Source organism: Meleagris gallopavo, chromosome 5 (assembly GCF_905368555.1).
Source record: "Meleagris gallopavo chromosome 5, MGAL_WU_HG_1.1, whole genome shotgun sequence".
Taxonomy (NCBI): domain Eukaryota; kingdom Metazoa; phylum Chordata; class Aves; order Galliformes; family Phasianidae; genus Meleagris; species Meleagris gallopavo.
The window spans coordinates 53787731-53808728 of NC_139408.1; the positions used below are offsets into that span (position 1 = coordinate 53787731).

Here is a 20998-nt window from a genome sequence, read left to right on the forward strand (position 1 = left end):
TGGTCTCTCTAAGTGTATTTAAAACTATGGGGGCTCAGTCAGACATGTTTGGGGAAGGGAAGAAAAGAGAAAACATTGAGCACAAATCTGATTTTCTAACAAGCCAAAGTTCAACCAGGGCTAAAAAGCCACCAAACCTAAATATAGTTTCAGTCCAACCACATTTTATACTTATATTCCATTCTGTGGGAATTCCCTATATGACACACTTGCATATTTGGGACCAAACTGCAATCTAAGTCTCAACTCACAGTGAGCAGCTTTGCAAGGAGAGAGCTTTCAAGAAAATCTCAGAAAACCGAAAGAGAACTCCTGCCATGATACAGCATTTTCTGCAAAAGCAAAACCATAACGCAGCTGTGGGTGCAGTTTTTCTTCTGGGACAATCGCTTGCAAATGGGGCAGAGGATTCCAAGATGTCCTATGGATGTGCTGGGATGATGGCAGCTCAGGTTTAATTGCAAAGCAAAACCTTCCATTCTGATTCCATTATGGGTTCTGAATTCCTTCACCTCCTCAAACTTCAATTTTTCCAAATGTATTTAAGACTGCAGAGAGAACAACAGATTTTAATGAATCATCAAGTGATTCAAGTTGTCGCAAAGATGAACTGATGGTAGAAGAAGTAAAACATTTCAAAGTCAGCCCCAGTTTTAGTAAGGAAACAGTTTCTTGACCACGATGCTATACAGCATCTCAGAGTCACAGAATCACAGAATCATAGAATCACAGAACTTTGGGTTGGAATGGACCTTAAAGCCCCCCCGGCTCCACTCCTGCCATGGTCTGGGTGCCCCCACCAGCTCAGGTTGCCCAGGGCCCCATCCAAGCTGGCCATTGGGCATCTCCAGGGATGGGGCACCCCCAGCTCTGGGCAGCAGTGCCAGGGCCTCCTTTCTTCTGGGTCAGAGACTTCACATACCTGGTACTGCTAATGTGAGAAAAATTATAAGGGGTTTACAATTCATTCTGGATGTTGGCTGGTGATTAATTGAGCCCAATGCTCTTCTGTTAGAAACAACTGCAGAGAGCCCCTTTTTTTCTTTTTTCACAAGAAAAGAAACAAGCCTATGCTCCTGCTTGTAAATACATTGAAATGTTCAGCTGAACATTTAAGCTCAAGCTTATAATGTGTGCTTTCTTTAGAATAGCTTGTCCCTGGATGATGTAATTTGCTTGACTGGGTATTTGCTACTCTTGCACAACTGTGTTAGTCAACCTAAGCAGATTAATCTGAGCACCAGCCTGGCACATAGTTTGCCAAATGGTTATTCAGTGCCCTGCAAAAAAGGCTTTTTATTTCAGTTTCCCTGTGCCCAAGATGACTCTCAGATGGATGTCAGTCTGTTTGTGTGTAAGTAGGTCTCACAGCCCCGAGCACTCGCTGACTGGGCTGAGCCAGATGTGGTACGAGCAATTACCTAACAGAAGCAGTGCTAGGAGGAGAAAAACACTGTTTTCCTCTGTTTCTCCCTTAGGGCAGCACTGCAGCCCTGGCTGTGCTGACAAGTCACTGCCCAAAACTCCAGCTCACCAAATCTCTTTATTTTAGCATTTGTGGAGGACTAGGGGGAAAAAAAAGGGGGGGAGAGGAGAAAAAAGGAGGCTTATTTTTACTGGAAATGATTCTCAGCCATGGGAAATGGGACAGACTGATCACCTTCAGAAAACATCTCTTGCTTCAACCTAAAGCCCAGGCTGCAGAAGGCAGCGCCTGTTTGTAAGGCGCTCCAAAACGCTTCAGCACTGCTCCGTCCGCCTGCCCTCGGGGGAGAGATAATTAAGGCTGTGCTGTCTGAATCATTGATTTTTTGGTTCACTGATCAAAAACTTGTTTAAAATCAATTTGAAATGAAAATTTCACTCTTCTTTTGTTGGGGTTTGGGGGAAGCAGACGTTTTCCTTTCTTTTGCTCGGAATTATTAATGTAATTCAGACAATAATATTTACAGGAAAAAAAAAACTGTTGTCATTGGGACTAAGGTTATTTCAGGAAAAAATGATCACTGTGCTGTAGGAGTTTGGTACTACTTCTAAAAAGCACTTCCTAAATTCAGCACGGGTGACTCTGAAACTGCGTGGTCCTACAGTGACATTTCTTCCTGGATTTCTGATGATCTCAGTGTGCAACTCCTTGATATTTCTTCATATCGAAGGCTTTGATCTGGCACATCCAATCACATCTCCCTCTTGTGGCTACTTCCAAGGATTAAAACAACCTGCTGTTAATTCAGCATTGTATGGGATTATTTGGATTGCTTTTTTGACTCACACACAGTTTTCCAGCTCAAAGACAGCAGATGACAGTAAGGAGACATTCGACGGGCCACAGCACAATTTCTTGCACTGTGCTTCCCAATGAGATGCCATCAACTGCACAGGGAACATAAATCCAAAGAGAGCAAGATGAAAAGCACCAAGTTCCATAGTATGGGCGTGTGGGCTTGGGGGCACCAATGTCTACCAGCAGGGCAAGAACTGAAGGGCCCCAATAATCCCATGCCAGCCCAGTCTGCTCACGTTCTAGACCAGCCACAGACCATGTTAGCAGTGGAAAAGTGTCTGTATCTGCATGGTCCATCCACAGACATGCTCAGAAGAAGGAAACCAGCAAATAGGCAATCCCAAGGAAACTTGGTCTTTATGGGAAGTTTCGCCCCCCAGGGCTCTTGCAGAGATTTCCCCTCTAGAATGGCATTTTGCAGCAGATCGCTGCTACCCGGTTGGGTTTTAGAAATAGTTGCTTTTGTAACTACGTTCATCCTCCTACTAACGGTTTCACAGCAAAGGATATTTCATTTTGATGAGGAAGCTCTTGAGCAGAAGCCAAGTTGCCCCAGGCAAAGCAGATTTTGTTTTCCTGCAGTTTAATCAGTAGGAAATTAAGAGGCCAATACTGAGCTGTGAAGGCGAGCGGCTGCCTTTGCTCAGATGTGCTTTCTCTTTCCCCTGCACCCAGTGACATAACTGGGAGACAGGAGTCACACTGCCCAACATAAATCCAACCATCCCAGCCCTCAGCCTGTATAAATCAGCACTGCCACATGGGTTAATGGCAGTGCTGTTTATTTACAGCTCTTGACCATTGGCAGGCGTGTGGCACTGATCACAGAACTGCCCGTGATCAGCCAACCTCTCTATTTTGTTAAAAAGTCAGTTCTACCTTCCAAGAGGAAGCAGAGGACATAGTTCAAACTCCTGTTTGTGTCCTTGCCCCAAGAGGCAGCAGCTCCAAGGCGGCTCCTGGCAGCTGTTCAGACAGCAGGAACAGCCACTGAAATTATATGGATGTATTTTTATAGCTCTGCTGTCTGAAAGGGTCAAGGCTGGCTACTGTGAGGGAAGGTGTTTCTAGACAAACATTAATGTGATGCTCTGTTTGCAAGAGGTGACTCAGCTACAAAAATATGTGCCTTTTATTACACGTTTCTAATGCTTACCTGCAGACGGAAGGGGCACAGCTCTGCTTACCCAGTGGTGGGATCAGCTTTTCTGTAAGAGAATCAGAATCATAAAATCGCTGGAGTTGGAAAGGGCCCAGAGGGCCATCTGATCCAACGCCCTGCAATGAGCAGGGACACCCACAGCTCCATCAGGTGCTCAGAGCCCCATCCAGCCTGACCTTGGGTGTCTGCAGGGATGGGGCACCACCACCTCTATGTGCAACCTGTGCCAGTGCCTCAGCACCCTTGTTGTAAAAAGCTTTACCTTTAGATCCAATCTAAATCTCCCCTCTTTTAGTTTGAAACTATTTCCCCTTGTCTTATCACAACTGATCCTGCTAACGAGCCCACCCTCTTCCTTCCCACATCCCCCCTTTAGGAGCTTTGTTACAGCGAAGGAGCTTGGCTGTGAGGTTAGCAGACCACACGGGGCTGCCTCTGGTCCCCAGCACTCAGCCCCACATGGATGCACTGCAGATTGAACCGCTCTCCTCAGCCCCCTTTGCATTGCTGTGAGGCAGACAATCGCTGCAGCCGATAGGGAAGGAGCATTTTCCAGCACAGTCCCAGCACTTGGTGACTTTTCTAGGAAAGCGGCTGCCAGTAGGTGTTTGTAGGGCAGGAGATGTGACGTGGCACAGCGCCCTGTCACCTTTTTCCAGGTTTCCCCATTTCAAGAGTCAGCTCTTATCATATCGCTGGCGGAAACTATTTAAAGGCTCCTTAATTAGTCTGTGGTCTCCGGCAGTTCCTGTGCTGACTGACAGATGGATCTGGGCAATGCCACGTGGTTCCTATTGTCAGATGGAAAAAGTTTTCATCTAAAACACAGCAGAACTGCGTGTTCGGCAGACTGCTGGGTAGGCTGGAGCTGGGGACAGGGTAGTAGTGGAAGATAGGGTTTGTTTGTGTGAAGCCCTGATAGGCAGCGACGGGCTCTGGATGAGCTGGATTTCAGCAGTTCTCAATTTAATGTGCTTCCTGCTGCTGTAAGGGCAATGCTGTATTTTTGTGACCTGAAGTCTTACCAAATCCTTTTTGCAGGACCCGACCAGCACCACAAACCGTGCCTCAGCACTGCAGCTTCCCCCACAGTACCAGGGCTCCCAGCCACAGCCTCAGTGAATGGGACAAAGAAGGACCTTTCATCCTGCTGAGGCTCGTGGCAGAGGTTGAGTTAAAGCTTTAATTCAGCTCCTGAAGCTGCTGTTAAATTCAGTTGTTAAATCAGGCTTAGAAACCTGCTTTTCAGCTGGGACACCTAGCTGGTTTCCCCAGTGCTTGGGCCAAACCCCAAGCAAATCAAAACCACAGTTCCTGAGATAGATGGGGATCCAAAACCAGAGGCTGGAGGACTTCTCCTCTCTCCCCTGGTCTTGAAGGACCTGCTCCCCATTGCTCCCCATTACTCCCCATTACTCCCTCAAGCCTCACCTGTTGCTCATATCCCCATTAACGGGACAAGGCAAGAGCTGATCCTGCCTGGATCACCTTTACCATCCCCCGCATAGCCCCCGAGCACAACTCCCTCCCGCCCCCGTAAATCCTCCAGCTGCCAGGAATGCATATCCTACAGCTCAGGGCTTTTCCCTGTACACAGGGGTGCCCCTGCACACACCTCTGCACCTGCTGTTATGGATCAAATAGCACTTGTATGACTATGCATGTACACATGTGAATATTGTTGTATGTTAAAGGCAAAAGTTTCTCCTCCAAGCATCCAGAAAGGAGCAATCTGGTACCACAGAGGCTTTCACAAGCGATAACAACTGGAAATAGATTTCTGAAGAAGTTTAAATTAAGAATATTTTCCTCTGCTTAGGCAGGCATTTGACAGCGTAATTCTGAAACACGCTCTATTGCTATTGAATTTAATCCCTGCCAAGGATTACATATCTGCTTCATTACAAGTCTGGCAGGGTTAGGAGCGTGGTGTCTGCTTAGTGTTTTAGAAACATCAAACACTAACACAGCCCTGAGCAAGAAACCTTTTCTGAGGGCTGCAAAATGCCAAGGGCCTGGGGAACTGCCCTGCAGCAGGACCTCTGTGGTGTGCCCTTTGTGGGGTACGTACTGCAGCTGGGGAGAAGGATAGGGAGAAGCAGACATGGCTGGAGCAGGATCCATTGCCACCACTGCCTCATGTGAATGCTCCAAATTCTGCTCTCTGGGATGAGAGTAGGTGAGAATTCTAGGATTTGAGATTTAAGTGTTATTCGCAATGTGAATATTGCAAGTTTTTGTCCATGGCTGCATTGCTCATAATTACCTCCATCACATCACACGGATCTGTGGAAATGAATCAGTGCCTGAGCACTCTCTCCACAGTGCCCCATGGACAGGGGCAGCAGCAGGGCAATGACAGGAGAGCACAGTGCAACACTGCAGTGGGATGTGCAGCCACGGGATGGGATGACATTGTACGGCATGGACAGGCTGCCCGGCTCACTTACCCGCCTGGGAATCATCTCTCTCTTTAAAAAGGATACACAGTTTCTAAAAGAGGCTGAAACTCCATATTGTCTGTGCTAATTAATGGCCTCACCAGCCTAAGACAAATCACCCCCAAAATCCCTTGGAATAAACACAACCACCCTGACGCGTGGGTATGGCAGGGCACAGCTGTGGACTCTGTGCTTGCTCTGGAGGGACCTGGCATTACCCAGCCCCCCTAAGCACCACACATAGGTAATACACAGCGGGAGAATTGTACTTTGGATTTAGCTGCAATTACAGCAGCTCTGGAAGAAGAGATCAGAGAACAAAAACGATTTTAAGAATTGCCCTTAAAACTCAAAGCAGCAGATTTAAATGTAATCTCCAATTACTTCTGCACCTCCACAGCTAAGCTGAAATTCCTCCTAACTGTTTCTATTACATCAAAGACAAAGAAACTTGAAAATATATATATATCAAAGCAGCAAACAAATCATAAAGCAACTTCTCAAAGCAGCGAGCCAGGTGGGTCTCTGCTCATTTGCCTATGGAGAGCCCAAACACAGAGATATGCAGCTGCTTCCAGAGCTCAGCTCACATGGGAAGGCTGTTTGCTGAATCCTCCTCAGCAAAACAAAGGTGAGTCTGTCATAAAGCTGCACTCTCAAAAATCAGTCGTCTGTGTGGGAGAAGGGCTGGGTTCACAGGATGAGCTCTGGGCCTGACCTCAGTGGAGATCCAAGCCGCCCCAGGTTCTCTATGCCCAGGTCTCACCAATTATCCCAATTAGCCTTATACGAAGCAAACACTTCCTGATGAGCAAAGCTGGGGGCAGGGGTCACCATACCACAGCGATACCAGCTGGAATAAGCAGCTCCAAACAAGATAACCAAGAATAAGTATTTTCAGCTCAGGTTCTATGCCATCACATGCTGCTGGGCCCAACAAAGGGCAAAGCAGATTCTATGCAGATGGCCTGGCTGGAAGTGGACCTTTGAATGACGCTCCAAATTTGTAGTTAATTCATTATCCATCTCTCTGTAATAAATGCCACTCAGCTCATACTCTCCATGCAGAAGACTGATTGCTCTGGCAGCGAATGGTGCTCTCCTGGGAAGCTTCCCTTGCAGTAAGTGCTTTTGACACTAATGTTGGTGCCTAAGCAAACACCATTAGGATGACTAAAATGGCAGGACTGCCCAGAATCACCGCATGCACACACTGGGAGCGGTGTCTGTCACAGGGCAGAACAAGAGGAAAGCACCATGCTTTTGTCTTCACAGAGAGCAAGGGAAAAGGCCAAACCTTACTCTCCTGCAGCTCCTGGCTTTGCGCAGGTTTAGCTTTGATATTGCAATATACCAACCAGGTGAGCAGGGATTTCCTCCCAGCACTTCAGCTCAGTGCCATTTAAGAAGCAAGCCTAAATATTCTGCATGAAGAACTGGTGTGTGTGAGGATTATGCTCAGGTGAAGAGTAATTGGGTTTGACTGTGCTCCTTACAGACACAGCCCACACTCAGCACAACTGTGTTGTAAGAACAGATGAAATCAGGAGAAAACCAAGCTCGTATTTGGCACAGCACAAGGCTGAGCCCGTTTGGGTGCACAGATCTGCAGCCCAAATCCTCCCATTTGCAACAACCTGAGATTCAGGGGATTACGAAGGATCAGTGGGAGTATTAGGCAGTTCTCCATGCGGGAGATGAAAAAGACGCTGATAGAAATACTTAATGGCTTTTGAAACAAGAATAAAGCACATGGGATATTTTTAGCAGCCCGCCTGCACTTGCCAACACCTGCATCTGCCCGTGGCAGAGGCCGTCGAGCGCCGACACATTGCTGAGATCTGTGCAGGGCTATCTATCTGCTGCAGGCCCAAGGGAAGGGCAGTGCAGAATGCATCATGAAGCTGAGGCAGGGTGCTATGGTAACCCTGAGGTCACCGGTGAATGTCTTTACGGACTTTGGTTCCCCTTCTGCACACTGAGAACTGGTTCTGCTTGGAAGATGCCACTGTTGCATGGTGGGATCACGCCATGGTGCATGAGAAGGTCGAAGGTGGGACTTTGATGGCTCCTTCCCTTGCCTGTGCCTTCTCTTAGCTAAGGACGCAGTATCTCCAACCAGTTGTCTGTTTTGGGCTTCTTTCTGGAGAGCTGGGTGGTGGCTGCTGTCCAAGGACACCTTCACCAGTCGGTTATGGAAATGCTGAAGTGCTGCGAGTTAACATTTCTTTGGAACTCACACTTCAAAGCAGCCTAAAAATACAGAGTGGTTTGGTGTTTTGCATGTTTACCCACCACTCCAAAGAATGGTTAGGAGCAGGTTGATAAGCAGGGTTCTGTAATTATCCTCCGTGTCTTTCCTTTTACCCCATTTGCCATTAGTTTCCTTAAAAATACATATAGGCACTGGAACTGAAGCATTTTCCCATGAAGGACTACCAATGCCAGATTGTGGTGTAAATTCTCAGGAAATTACTTGTTATTACTTGTTTGGGTTTTGATATTAAAACTTTATGCAGTCTGAATTTTCCAGCAAGAGAAATTTAATCTTATTCAATTATTGTATAAGAATTCTCCCAGGCCAGTAATAACATTTTTGAAGGAATCAGTCATGGAAAATGAGTTTCTCAGAACGGTTCTCAGGAAAAGAAATTTTCTAGGAAGATCTAAAAGTTGAAAAAAATGAAAGTTAAAACCCATGGGCTTCGGACCGAGCTGGAACTGCACTGCATGAGTGGTACAACGTGTTGCTGCTGACATTAAGAGAACTTTCCTCCTTCACCAGGATGGCCAACTGTTGTGCCTCTGATCAAATGGGCCACCTTATGTGGGAATGGCAGTGAGTGGATAGGGGCTGATCTTTGAATTATAGGATAGAAAGCACCACCATCCATCACCCCTTGGGATTGGTGTAGAATTCTGGGATGATTTTCTCCTTGCATGGTCTCCCTTTTGGTCCTGGAGGAGGACAAAAGAAGTTGCATCTCCTCTGCAACATCTTCTGCTCCCACCAACCAATAGTGCAGACATCTTTCCGGAGAGGGATCCGTGTTCAGCTCAGCCTTTGGTGCTCTGAGCTGGGGGACACACCAGCACCTCCCACCCCTGAGGGCTTAATCTTAGCAGTGGGCTCCTCACCCAGAGCTGTCCATGGGGAACACATTGTGCTGACGGCGTCCTATCTGTCAGCTCTCCCATTCAAGAAGAGATGTGAGTTTTGTCTCAGCGGAGGCTTGTGTGCGCAGTAGAACAGAGGCACCAAGGAAACAAGCTGGCTGAAAAAGCAGCTAAACTGTAACAGATCCCTTCTATCATCTCACTGGATTGCTGCCGTGCTTTGCTCTTGCCAGGCTCCTTCTCTAGGCCAAGCTGGGAGATGCATCCTCACCCACACCCTGGAGAAGGTTGGGAAAGGGCTAGACAGGGAGGAAAAAAATCCTAAAGATGTTTCAGCCCTACCAGACTATAACATCAGTGTGATAAATGCGATTCACCAGCAGCAGTAATTATTTGCTTGGGAAACAGACTAATTTGGAGTCAGTCTGACACAGACCTTTTTTTCCCCTGTATTTATTGTTGCTTCTCGGAGCCTTTCACTGCGGTCTAAGGGCACACTGCAGAGCTGAGTGCGCTGCTCTCGCATTATTCACATCCCGGGCCAACGGGGAGGATCTTTGTAACAGGAGGCCAAGGGCAATTTCAGCTCCTTCTGAAAAGCCGCGTTTCACTCAGGCATCCTTTGAGAATCAGAGTTTCTCCGTCATCTGAAGCTATTTCGTTAATCTAAATTGTTGGTTCAATTGCTTACAGTGAATTTAGCACTTAAAGGAGTGAGGGTGAAAAGAGCTCTAATTTTCTTTCTGACCTTTTAACATCACCAAATGAAAGCTAAGACGCCAGCAGAGGTATTTTCTTAAGTCAATAATGGTTTTGTAGTGACTGTACGCTTGGGAACCAAAGGGTGCCCGGCGCCGATCGCTGCTCTGTGCGTGGAGCAGTCATCTGCCATTGGCTTTGGGATTTTGCTTTGCGTTGGCCTCGCCAACAGGACAAGACTTGCAAACAAGGTGAGAGAGCAGCAATCCAAATCCAAATCACAGCAGCAAGGCCGAGCTCGAGCCCCAGCGAGTTTTCCAAATGGGATCGTGCTGAAACCCTGACCTTATTCGCTCTTGGACTGCCGAAGCTGCTGCTTACATCGTTGCCAAAGTTAATTAATTTTTGTATTGATGTGTCAAGCAACCGTCATGAAATCATAAAATAAGCAGAAAGCTGCTGGCATCGTGTAGCAGTTAAGGAGGAGAGAAGGAACCAGCAGTAAGACTCACAGTGCAATGTGCACAGCCTGAAGAGAGGCAGCTTCAGGGACTCATTTGTATGACTCTGGGCAGAAGTGAATGGATTTGCATGGGAATAAAGCATGTGAAAATGAAGGGAGAATAAGCAAGCAGGCCTGATTTTGAAGTTCCATGTCTAAAAGCTGTGCTGGGAGGCCTGCTTTGCTCTGCGGCTCGGCACCCACCCCACGTCCCTCTCGCTCCTTGCAGGTCTTCCTCTGCCTGGGAGGGAGCCGTCTCTTGCGACATCGGTGTGGTTTCCAGCACAATGAGACCCTGTCAGGAGTCTTAACTCAATCCAGGACCGAAGTATGAGGGAACCACAAACAAGAGCTGTAGTGTTGCAACACCGTTACGCTGTCACAAGCCATCTCTGCTAAAAATAAACCGCTGGAATAAGCTGGCAGCCTGAACAGACTTCAGACTTTCTTTCACCAGATGTGGTAAAACAAGACATCCATCAAGAGCATTAACTCAGAAAGGGCACAAACAGCTTCAGATACTGGGATGAGTTTCCTTTTTTGCCTCTCTTCTAAGTGTAATTTCCCCCTAGCCCTCTCCTGCTCCTCTGTCCCAAGCAAGATCTTCAATTAAAAGATTTTTTCCACACTCTCATCACACTAGGATATTTTGAGTAGCCCCTGGGAGGGTAAATTCTTGTGCACGGAAAGGAACCACCAGCCTGGAGACTGAACCAACACTTGTGCCTTTGCTGCAGCAGTGCAGCATCGGGGCTCTCCTCAGGCTGTTTGCTGGAGGCACTGCTCCCAACCCAGCATGCACAACCGAGCCACTGTTACATAAAGAGCTCTGACCAGGCTTAGTGAATGGTGAACATGAGGTCCACTCGCCTCTTTGAAACACGACATTGTGGATTTAACCCCGTGGAAAGGTTTGCTCTTGCAGAAGCTGCTCAAAAAAGTGAGGCACAGTCATTTCTGCGAAGTTCCATCCCTGATACTTCCAGTATCATTTCTTTACATTACTGGAAGACGTAATGGCAATATCAAAACCCCCTCTGTCCTGTGGAAAACGTGGGATTGAAAACGTACCCTGTCTGGATCAGACACTGAGAACCACAGAGGTGGTGAGTGTTCAGGAGCAGCTCCTCTTTCCCTGCGCATGGCAGCAGAGCTGTGTGAGCCTGGAAGGCAAAGCAGAGGACTCCAGAGCATCGCACAGCTTTTAATGCCCTTCCATTGCCTTCATCTGCTAATGGCAAGGCTGGGCAGGAGGCAGGCAGGCGGTGCAGTTTACAAGCTAAAGAATGTTGTCAGAGATGCAAAGCATGTTGTAGGTCCCTGCTTCACCCCAACTCAGTGATCGCAGCCCTCTCGCTCTGACCTTCAGAGTGTGTATTATATATACATACACACGCTCTGGTCCTCTGAGACCTCCTTGGCCACAGTGCCTGCTGAAAGCCACAGCCTGGTGGTGCTGCACAGTATCCAGCCCTTGGCTCCTAGGAGATAAAAGAGATCGGGACATGCCTTGTGCATGGATGCTGGGAGAAAACAAAGCTGGAACAGGAGCTGCAGCCCCCTAAGAATCGTGTTGTGAAGGCACAGCCCAATTTGCAACAGGTTTAACACCCAGGTGTTGGGTTGTTGTTTTTTTTTTTTTGGCAATCAGGAAACAGCTCAGCCTGAATTTTCTCTCTTTCTGCACAAATGCTTAAAATTCTCCTGAAATAGCCTTTAAAAGCATTCTGATTTGAATGCAATCTGGAAGTTATAGAGGAAAAAGAAGTGCTGCTCTGAGCTGCATGTGGCCAGGCTAGCCAGCATTGGCCAACTATAGGATTTATGCTGCATCATTGTTTTATTTGGCTCTTCTTAATGTCAATACCCACTGTGCTTTTGGGGTTGCATTAAAAAGTTAAAAAAGGAACAAAACAAAGAGAGCTCAGGCCAAACTTTGGTGCCATTAAATCAGTCAATATACAAAGCAGCTGCTTTAAAGCCCAGAATCAATATTTTCCCATCAGAGTCCTGCACAAAACACAGACCAGAGAAATTTGGGAGGTTTTAATGGAATTTTGTTTGGAAGCTTCTGACTCGGCTCAGATGGCTTTGGGGGCTGGGCTGGGAGGGAGTCAAGTCTGCAGGATGTGTTTATAGGAGCTCTGCACAGGGAAACATTCAAGAGTTGCACAGCCCTGCAGCCTCATGGGCCCCAGTGGTGTTTGCTGTTAGGAAGGGAAAAGCTCAAGCCAGGGAGCTTCATTCCACAAGTGAGATTTGTAAAGGAATCCATGCCAGCAAGCTCTTGCCAGCAGGTCTCTGATCAAAGCGGGTTTGAGATGAATGGAGAATCTCCCCACATACAACATGTAGATGCACATGAATGCCACGCCTGCATTACTACCTGCCTCAACTGCTCTCGCTCCAGGAGATGGGAAGGTCAGAAAATCTGGATCCATCCAGTAGGATCCAGCATGACGCACAGAATGCTGAGGGGAGAAGGAAAAAGATCCAAACAAAACCAAGATCAGAAAGAAAATAAAGCCTGGAGATGTCAGGCATTAGGGCCTGGGGACACCTCTGCTGCTGGAAGCCATCAACAAGTGAAGGCCATCTTAGCAGCTCTGCCAAAGCCATGAGGCAAGTGAGTCCCAAATGCATCCCAGCTGCCCTCAGAGGAGGCCAAGCAGCCTCTGTGCCCCCCCCCTCCCCCAGCACCTCTCATTGATCCCCCTCAGACCTCAATGTCCCCATTCCCTTTCCAGAGGAGCAGGAGTCCCGGTGCTGGCTCTGTGCACTTGGGGCAGGCTCATGAGGATGGGAAGTGGCATTCGGTTCTCCCTGCCTGGCTCTGTGAGATGGGAAGAGGTGAGTCATGGTGGGCAGGAAGAAGGAAACGGAGGGGCAAAGGAGCAGAAGGCTCTGATAAGATGGGACCAACAGTTAGAGCAAATACTGAGTCACACAGCAGCAGCTGATTGAGGAAGGAGCACAACAGGGAATCTGACTGCAACGGCACAAAATCTCTGGGCCACATGGCTGAAGCCTCTGCTGCCATCACCAAGCAGCAGGCCTGCTTGTCTGCTGTATCAGCCCCCAAACCGATTGTCAGGCTGCCATAATGTGAGAACACTGCATGGAGGAGGAGATGTGTACTCCCGTGGGTCTCCATCCTGTGGGGATGGCTGTGCAGGCAGGAGGCCAGGGTAAACAGCGAGCATTGTTTGCCACACATCCCGGTAGAAAAACACCGGTGGTGACCAATGTTACCTCCTCTGGTGGTGATGAAAGAGGAGTCCCTGCTAGCCGAGCCTCTAAGAGGGTAGGAAGGCCAAACCACATGGGCTCAGTTCTGAAAAGCCACTGGAACTGCAGGCCCTGGGTGCACCTTCCAGTGCTGACACCAGGAATGTGAGCTTGGATGTAGGGCTGAGTGTCCTCTTCAAACGTCCATGTGTCTTAAGGATGCCAAAGCCATAGTAGCAATCCGCTCAAGCAGCACAGTCCCGCAGCAGACACATGCCCATCCCTACCATGATAGACAGAGCTGTGCTCATTTACACCAGCTTCTAGTGCTGACACAGCACTTGGTGAGCTGGGCAGATGAATAGCAACACCCCGAAAATACAAAGCACAGCACAAATGGTGACAAAATCAACTTCTCACAGATCAAGCTTAAATTTTTTCCTTGGTACAACAGTGCTCCTCCCCAAACAGGGAGCTGAAGTAACACAGAGGATCACAGACAGACAAAAAACGCGGAAGGAGAGGGAGGAGGATAGGTGAGACAACAAGAGGCGCGTGTAGGTGCTGAGCAAGGCACGTCCACGGCTGACGTGACCTAATGCGGCTTTGCAAGGACCTGTCCAGGCATTGACCAGCCCGTGTGAGCACAGGTATGGCTCAGCACGATCTGCTAACCAGGTCAGTGGGAGATGGAAAGTCCCTCCAGTGCTAACAGGTATGGGAAAAAATCAAGTGGGTGATGCTAACTCCCACAGAGCACAGATCACAGGACTTTTAATGCACAGCCCTGCTGTTGCCTGACCGCTTGAGCTTCTCCATCAACATAAGTCAAACATCATTTGGATTATGGCAACCACCAGTGATTGCAACACAGTTGGTGATGTATGGTGCTGCTTGGTGGCTGGGTTTGTCACTGCTGCTCCGGGTCAGTACTTCCCAGTCCACCATGCCTCCCTAGCCCCCTTCCATGGCCTTGTTGACAAAGAGAATAGGAATAAGAGGAATAATTGAGACATGGATGGTGGTGCTGGTGGTCCCCTGAGAGCAGCACCCTCCTCTTGGTGGAAGCATGCTGCCCATGCACAGCCACCGGTGATGAAGAAATGCTGTGGAAAGTGGCTGTACACAATAGATTTGGGGATATCTTTCCCACCAATACACAGGTCAGCGCATGGGAAAAACACAGAATGTTTGTCATAGGCTTTTTGCCACAGGTGCTTGCTCCTAAACCAACTCAGCTCCAAGATTTCATGCTCTGTCTGTAGAGCGGCCATGAGTCATGGATGCTCACAAATCCATTTCAATGCCTAAAGATGAATTGCGGGTGCCACGCAAAGCTGTAAGCATTCACACCCCACCTACCCACCAGGCACAGCTCTGGTACCACTTTCTCACCTCCATCCTTTCACCCACAGGAGAACAGGCAGAGAAACACCAGAGATCTGCCAAGGAAGCAAACTGCCCTGGCAGCCCTTGTGCAGCTCTCACTTGCCCTGCACCAGCCCAGGATCGTGGGCACCATGGGCGCTTTCCCTGTGCCAGTGGTGCAAGAACCACGGCCCATTGCATCACCCCGTGCCACTGCCTCGAGGCAGGGCTCCAGCACCAAACCTGGCAGCTCCCCGGGGGGGGAACATTGGCAGCAGGCTCTACCATATAAGAGGAAATGGGGAAATGCTTCCTCTGTCCTCTCCAAAATGCCCAGGGTCTGGAGACATTTCTGGGCTGTGCCAAAGTTGAGACCTGGTGAACAGAGACAGAGACACTGTGCCCTCCTTGGAGAACTCAGCACAAGCTTGTATCTGCTTGCAAAGACTCAGCCCAGAAGGACAAGGGTTTTAGTTGCTTGAAAATGTTGTGAGCACACATTCAGATTTACCCATTATAGACTAGGTGATTTTGCCCAGCAACGCTTCCTTGCAGACCAGAAATTAGGGCTGAAGTGGAGCAATTAGCATCTGATGAAGGAATGAGGAGGTTACACTTTAAGGTCAGGACGGTTGTTTCTCAGCAAAGCAGAGCCTGAACGCTGTCAGGAATTTCTCAACAGTACTGTAAGAAAGAAATTGCTCAGAACAGCAGCTCCACTTGTGCTGGAGAGTGCTTGGAGATGCTCCAGCTCCTGCACGGTCACACTGCAGTGAGCTCCATTTTCCTTGCAAAGCCTTCCTGGCTGCATGCAGCGGGCAGTCTGCAACCGTGCCACCAGCACAACAGGGGAGGCTTAAAAAGAGTTGCAAACATCATTCATAGAAAAATACAGCTACAAAGAGCTTCTGGCCCAAGGGAGTCCCTGAAAGCCCAGGGATAATTGATACCCCTGGTCAGAGGCAGGTCAGGACCTCGGAGCACCCATTTCTCACTGGGGGCAGCTGAAGCAAGAAGGGCCATCACTGAGCATCATCATTGTATCACACCCACAACTTTTAGGCCTTCCTTTGTGGTCTTTTCTATTTTTGACCTGCTGTCTAATCATGTAAGCCGCTTTCCAGAGCACCTAAAGCATTTGCAGCATTTGTTGACCTCCACCTGGTGCTCAGCCCCTCTACAAAGGCCAGGAAGGAGATGGAAGAGACAGGTTTGGTTTGACCTGGTTTCCTCACCCAGTGGTCCACAGGTTTTGGATAAAGCCAGGTGAGCAGGGGGGCAGTGGCTGTGCCCAGCTGGCACTGACACTACATGTGTGGTGGAGACCAAAAGCAACATATATCAAACAACGCTTGTGTACGGCTCTTCCCACACAGCAGGGCCTGAACCAGAAAGCCAAATCACTTTGGTGCACTCAGCTCCACAACAAACAGTGGGTGTTGGGTTTTAAAGAGCGTGTCACCATGACCTCAATGGCCCACTTTATGTGTGATGGCATGGAAGGGAGCCCAAAGGTGAAAAGGCTTAATTAGTAATACTGCAAGCTGATTACCAGAGCCCATATATAGTGTGACCTGCATCTACTATCACTTAGCATAGTAATGACTAAGTACAGCCCGTGGTTTAACTATGTCCCTAATGCTAAAGCTAAATGCATCCGTAACCCTAACCCTCTAATTGAATGATTCTAAATATGATAGATTAGCTTTCCATCTCATTATATGCATCTAATCAGAGGATGAGGGCGTGTATACCCTGAGATGCACGGTTTTTCATTTCTACTGCACTACAACAGCAATTACAAGAAAATTACCTGTATACTTGGGCTTGCCACACACTTATCTTGTACCTCATCTCAGAAAGCTGCCATATTCACTTCATGATGGTAATAAAACCAAGCCACAGAATCCTGCTTCTATTTGGACACTGAGACACAGAAATGTAGGTGTTGCTTACTGATTTCTGCCTGATGACCCTACAGCAGTGCCGGGCTCCAGCAGCCCCATAACTGCCCCAGGCAGCAGCGTGCTGTGGGAGAGGTTGGGAGTAGGAAGCAGGGCAGAGTCGTGGCACAATAGTTTCTTAGGCTTTGACTACTGACACTCAGCTAGGCCGCTCACTCAGATATTGCTGTAAAATCTCCTGCTTCCAGCCACCAGCTGTATGGGGTGCTCTCTCAGGAGCTGCTCACTGCCCCAGGAACTGCTTGCCATGCCCCAGCCTGAGGACACGGCTGGGTGGAGGTGATGTCCCTGAATGACCTCACGTGCCTCTGCCAGTCCAGCCAAGCACTAACGATCTCACTCTGTTGAGGCTCTCACTCCAGGTCAGGTAGCTCCAGGCACCTTGTCTCGTGCCTTGTCTTTTGTAGGAACCAGTCCCACCATGGGCTGGCTGCCAGCGTTGGGCTTCCATCAGGATTTCACCAGCGTCACCAGGCCCTGGTTGTGCATGGTTGTGGGTGCTTCACTTCCTCTATATTTAAACCAGTGTAGAGGCACCAGAGCCAAAATAGAGACCCAGAGCACCTCTATAGTCACACTGGCTGATCCAGACCCATACAGATAGGTCTATATGCAGACACAGACTAATTCATCACAGGGAGGTGAGCCACATTATAATTTTGTCATTTTCCACTCAAGTGTCCCAGGCAGTGATTGCAGTTTGGGGATTTTCCAGCTCAGACAAATTACCAGGCTCCACCAATGTAGCTGAGACAACCCATTTTTGGGTTATGGCATCTTCACCAACTTGGCAATAGCTGAGCTCCCCTCTGTCTGCACCAGGGAAATGCCTGCTGTGCATCGAGACTCGGGGCCATGGTAAATTGTTGCAGTGCAAGGAAAATTAAAGGAGTAAGGGCAACAGATTAAAGAAGGCATCCCGAACTGGCAGTGGAAATTCTTGCTCATTAGGAACAAAACCAGAAGACAGCTTTCAATTTCCAGGGTATAATTTAGACCCAGGCTCTATGCAGCAATTTTCATAGGTCTGCATGGAGCCCCAGTGACACTCAGTGATGAAGGTTCCCCCAAGTGGAAATCCAGGCTTAGCTCAGAGGTCATACTTGCCTTTTTTCCTCCAGTTAAAATTGAATTAAGAGTATTGGGAGCAACCTGGAACACTGTCCTGTGACACAGTGACATAGGGCTCACTTTTCCAGTCTCATTAGGCAGCTGGAAGCAGGAGAGAGGATTAGTGAGGAGTAAGAATAAAGGGCCTGAGAAGCGGCAAAGAGAAAGGCTGCCCCAAGGAGAGCAACATGTTCAGATCCGTCTATCAGATAACAATACTCAAGCACAAGCCCAAGAGTGTGTTCACAGAGCATAAGAACAACGGTGACTCAGCTCTAGATGAAATACTTACTTATCCCTACCACTGCCTCCCTGCCCCAAGTTAGAATGTTCTAGCTATCGATGCTATGTTCACACCAAGTTTGGGAGACACCAACACCCCAGAAACTAGAGGAGATCTCAGTCAGAGGCTTACTGTCATTTGCAAACACAATGACCCGTCTCTTGGGGTGAATGTGACATTAAGTCTCATTTCAGAAGAAATCTGTGGTTAACACCAAGCTCCAAGGTAACTGAGATCCTCTTCCTTCTAGTTTTTGCATTTGGGAACAAGCAAGACTTGTACAAAAAATAGCTCTGGGCAGCAGACAACAACTAGGAGCCCTGGAAGTGTCCTGCATTTGAGTCTACAATTAGATAAGATGGAAAAGTATAAAATTGCCTCTCATGCTCAGTCCAACCACAGCACACCTCAGCTGGTCGCCAAAAACAGCACTACTGCCAGTTATCGCAATGCTTTTCTGCCTTGGTGTATTTGGTGACTGCACTGCTTGCGCAGTTTTGAGGACCTTGAAATCTTGCTCCTGGAATGAAGTGAGACCAAGAGGGTGCAAGTTTCATTTGAAAAAAAAATACATTTCTCACTGCTGTAGAAAAACTGAAACCATGACCCCAGCTCACATTAATTGTTAGGAAATGAGAAATCAGATGAAAACCAAACCCCACTTTTGAAGAGAAGAGAGGTAGGGAAGGGAACTCTGAGGAGCTGAGTCACTAGTTTTGAGCAATCCTGAATTCAGTGCTAAAATCTCTTATCTCCACTTTTGCAAAACTCATTGCTAACAACAGCTGTAGGCACTCAGAGCTGATTAACAGCAACCCAAAATTGTGACCCCATTTCTCCGAGGTCACTCTCCTGTCCCTTCTCTTTCTTAGCTTTAAGCACTTGCACGAGAGGGGAGATAGCCAGGCTTTCTCCCACAGCTTCCATATGGACATCACTAGGACTCTGGCTGACTCAGGGTCTCCACCATCTCAATCAAGACTTCCAGATGACAGCACTGCTTGGTAACCATGCACCAACCCTTATTTATTGTTCCTCCATGCTTTTTGACCACCTGTTCCTCCTGTGGGCTTGGCTTCATCAGTAGAGGACTTCCAGTTGGCGATGGCCTAGGGGCGATGCTGAGCACAGTGCAATGAGTGGAGATGGATGAACAGAAGGCAAAAGTGACATTCTTGTGCAAGGACTGATGCAGGAGGTCAGCAATGCTGCTTGACGAGCTCTACGCACAGCAACAAGTCATCAGCGCCTTCCCCAGCCTGCCTCTTCATCCTCCTCACTCCTGAGTCTATGCTGCTAAATGGGTTTGGAGACAGAGAGGCAAGGGACCACACAGTAATGACCGTACAGAAAGAATAGGAAGAGGCAGAAAAATATGTAAAACCCATCACGTCTTCTGTCCTTGAGATTTTATCACTCATCTTTTGGTATCTGGCATTTCTCTCCAAGATCCAATGCCTGGATTCTCATCAATTCACAGACTCCAGCTTTCATCTAAAAAAAATGTGATTACAAGACATTCCACCTATTGATGTGGAGAAGTGCAAGTCAGAATCTGAAATATTCATAATCCAGATGTTAAAAAAATGAAAAGGGAAAGATTTTGACATTTATTATTTTGGAAAGCTCTTGACTTCTGAATGAGCTGTGATTTTCAGAAGACCTGACTCATTCATTTCTGAATGCTGGGGTTTGGCAGCCTTTTATCTATTTAGTAATACAAAGCCTTACTTGCAACTTCCAATAAGAAACCTAATGGCATGATAAGACAGATTTTTATCTCATTCAAGTCATTTCCAAATATCAGGAAATTTACTTAACAGCAAGAGCTGTAAAAGCTGTGAAATGATTCCCTGGGGAGGAGCAGAAATCTCATGACTACACACTGCTGAACGAACCAACAGCTCTCTTCTTTCTGGGTAGGATAGAGCAGATGACCCCGGATACATTTTCCCCTTCACTTCTCTTGGCTCTGGCTAACCAAGTCCTCATACTGCAGGCACTGAAGCCTATCTCCTATCCAGTCAGGGAAACAGCAACGTCTGCAGGAGGAACACACAGCTTCAAGCAAAAATACCATTGGCAACCATTTCACAGAATCATTAAGGTTGGAAAAGACCTCTGAGATCTAGTCCAGCCATCAACCCACCCCCCACCATGCCCATTAACCACGTCCCTCAGTGCCACATCACCACAGATCTTGAACACTTCCAGGGATGGTGATTCCACCACTCCCTGTGCAGCTGTGCCACTGCATTAGCCCTCTTTCTGAGAAGAAATATTTCCTAATATCCTCCCTGAACCTCTCCTGGTGCAACTTAAGGCCATTAACTCTCATTTAGGACTTCACAAAGAGAAAGGAACCTGTGCCAACCTTTGAGAATGCACACAAAACATCTTTATCCAGCAGTTAGAATTGATTTTTTTTTACATTAAAATCCCTTAGGCACTTGGAGTATAGTGAGATTTTTTTCCCACTCCCTATCAAGTAGTGGTATTAAAAATGATGTGTTTGGCAGCACAGCCAGTATGAGTAGATGCAAGATGATTTTAATCTATTCATTCTATACCATCTGCTTCTTACCCTCAACTTTCAAAGGCCTCGAATGAGATGTAGGCCATTGACTTTTATAGCTAAATTTCATCAACCTCTTTGAAAATGAAAGGATTGCGCAGAAGACAAATTTCGAGACATCAAAGAGACCTTCCCTTTTCATGCAAGCACTAAAAGCAGTGCAATGGGAACTAATTACAATTTGCTCTATTGGCAGTTTTCACACTGGAGCAAATACAAGCATTTTATGCTTTAAACCTTGTAACCTGTGTCTGCCAGCTTACAC

The 20998-nt window shown here is 47.7% G+C and overlaps 1 long non-coding RNA gene across 1 annotated transcript; it reads right to left on the reverse strand.

Moving 5' to 3' along the window:
* Positions 1-3540, reverse strand: LOC146544364 (uncharacterized). Its single transcript, XR_014883293.1, has 2 exons — positions 3441-3540; positions 1-548 (listed from the first exon to the last, which is right to left on the reverse strand). It is a non-coding gene; the product is annotated as an uncharacterized LOC146544364 (long non-coding RNA).
* Positions 3541-20998: the final 17458 nt, after the last annotated feature.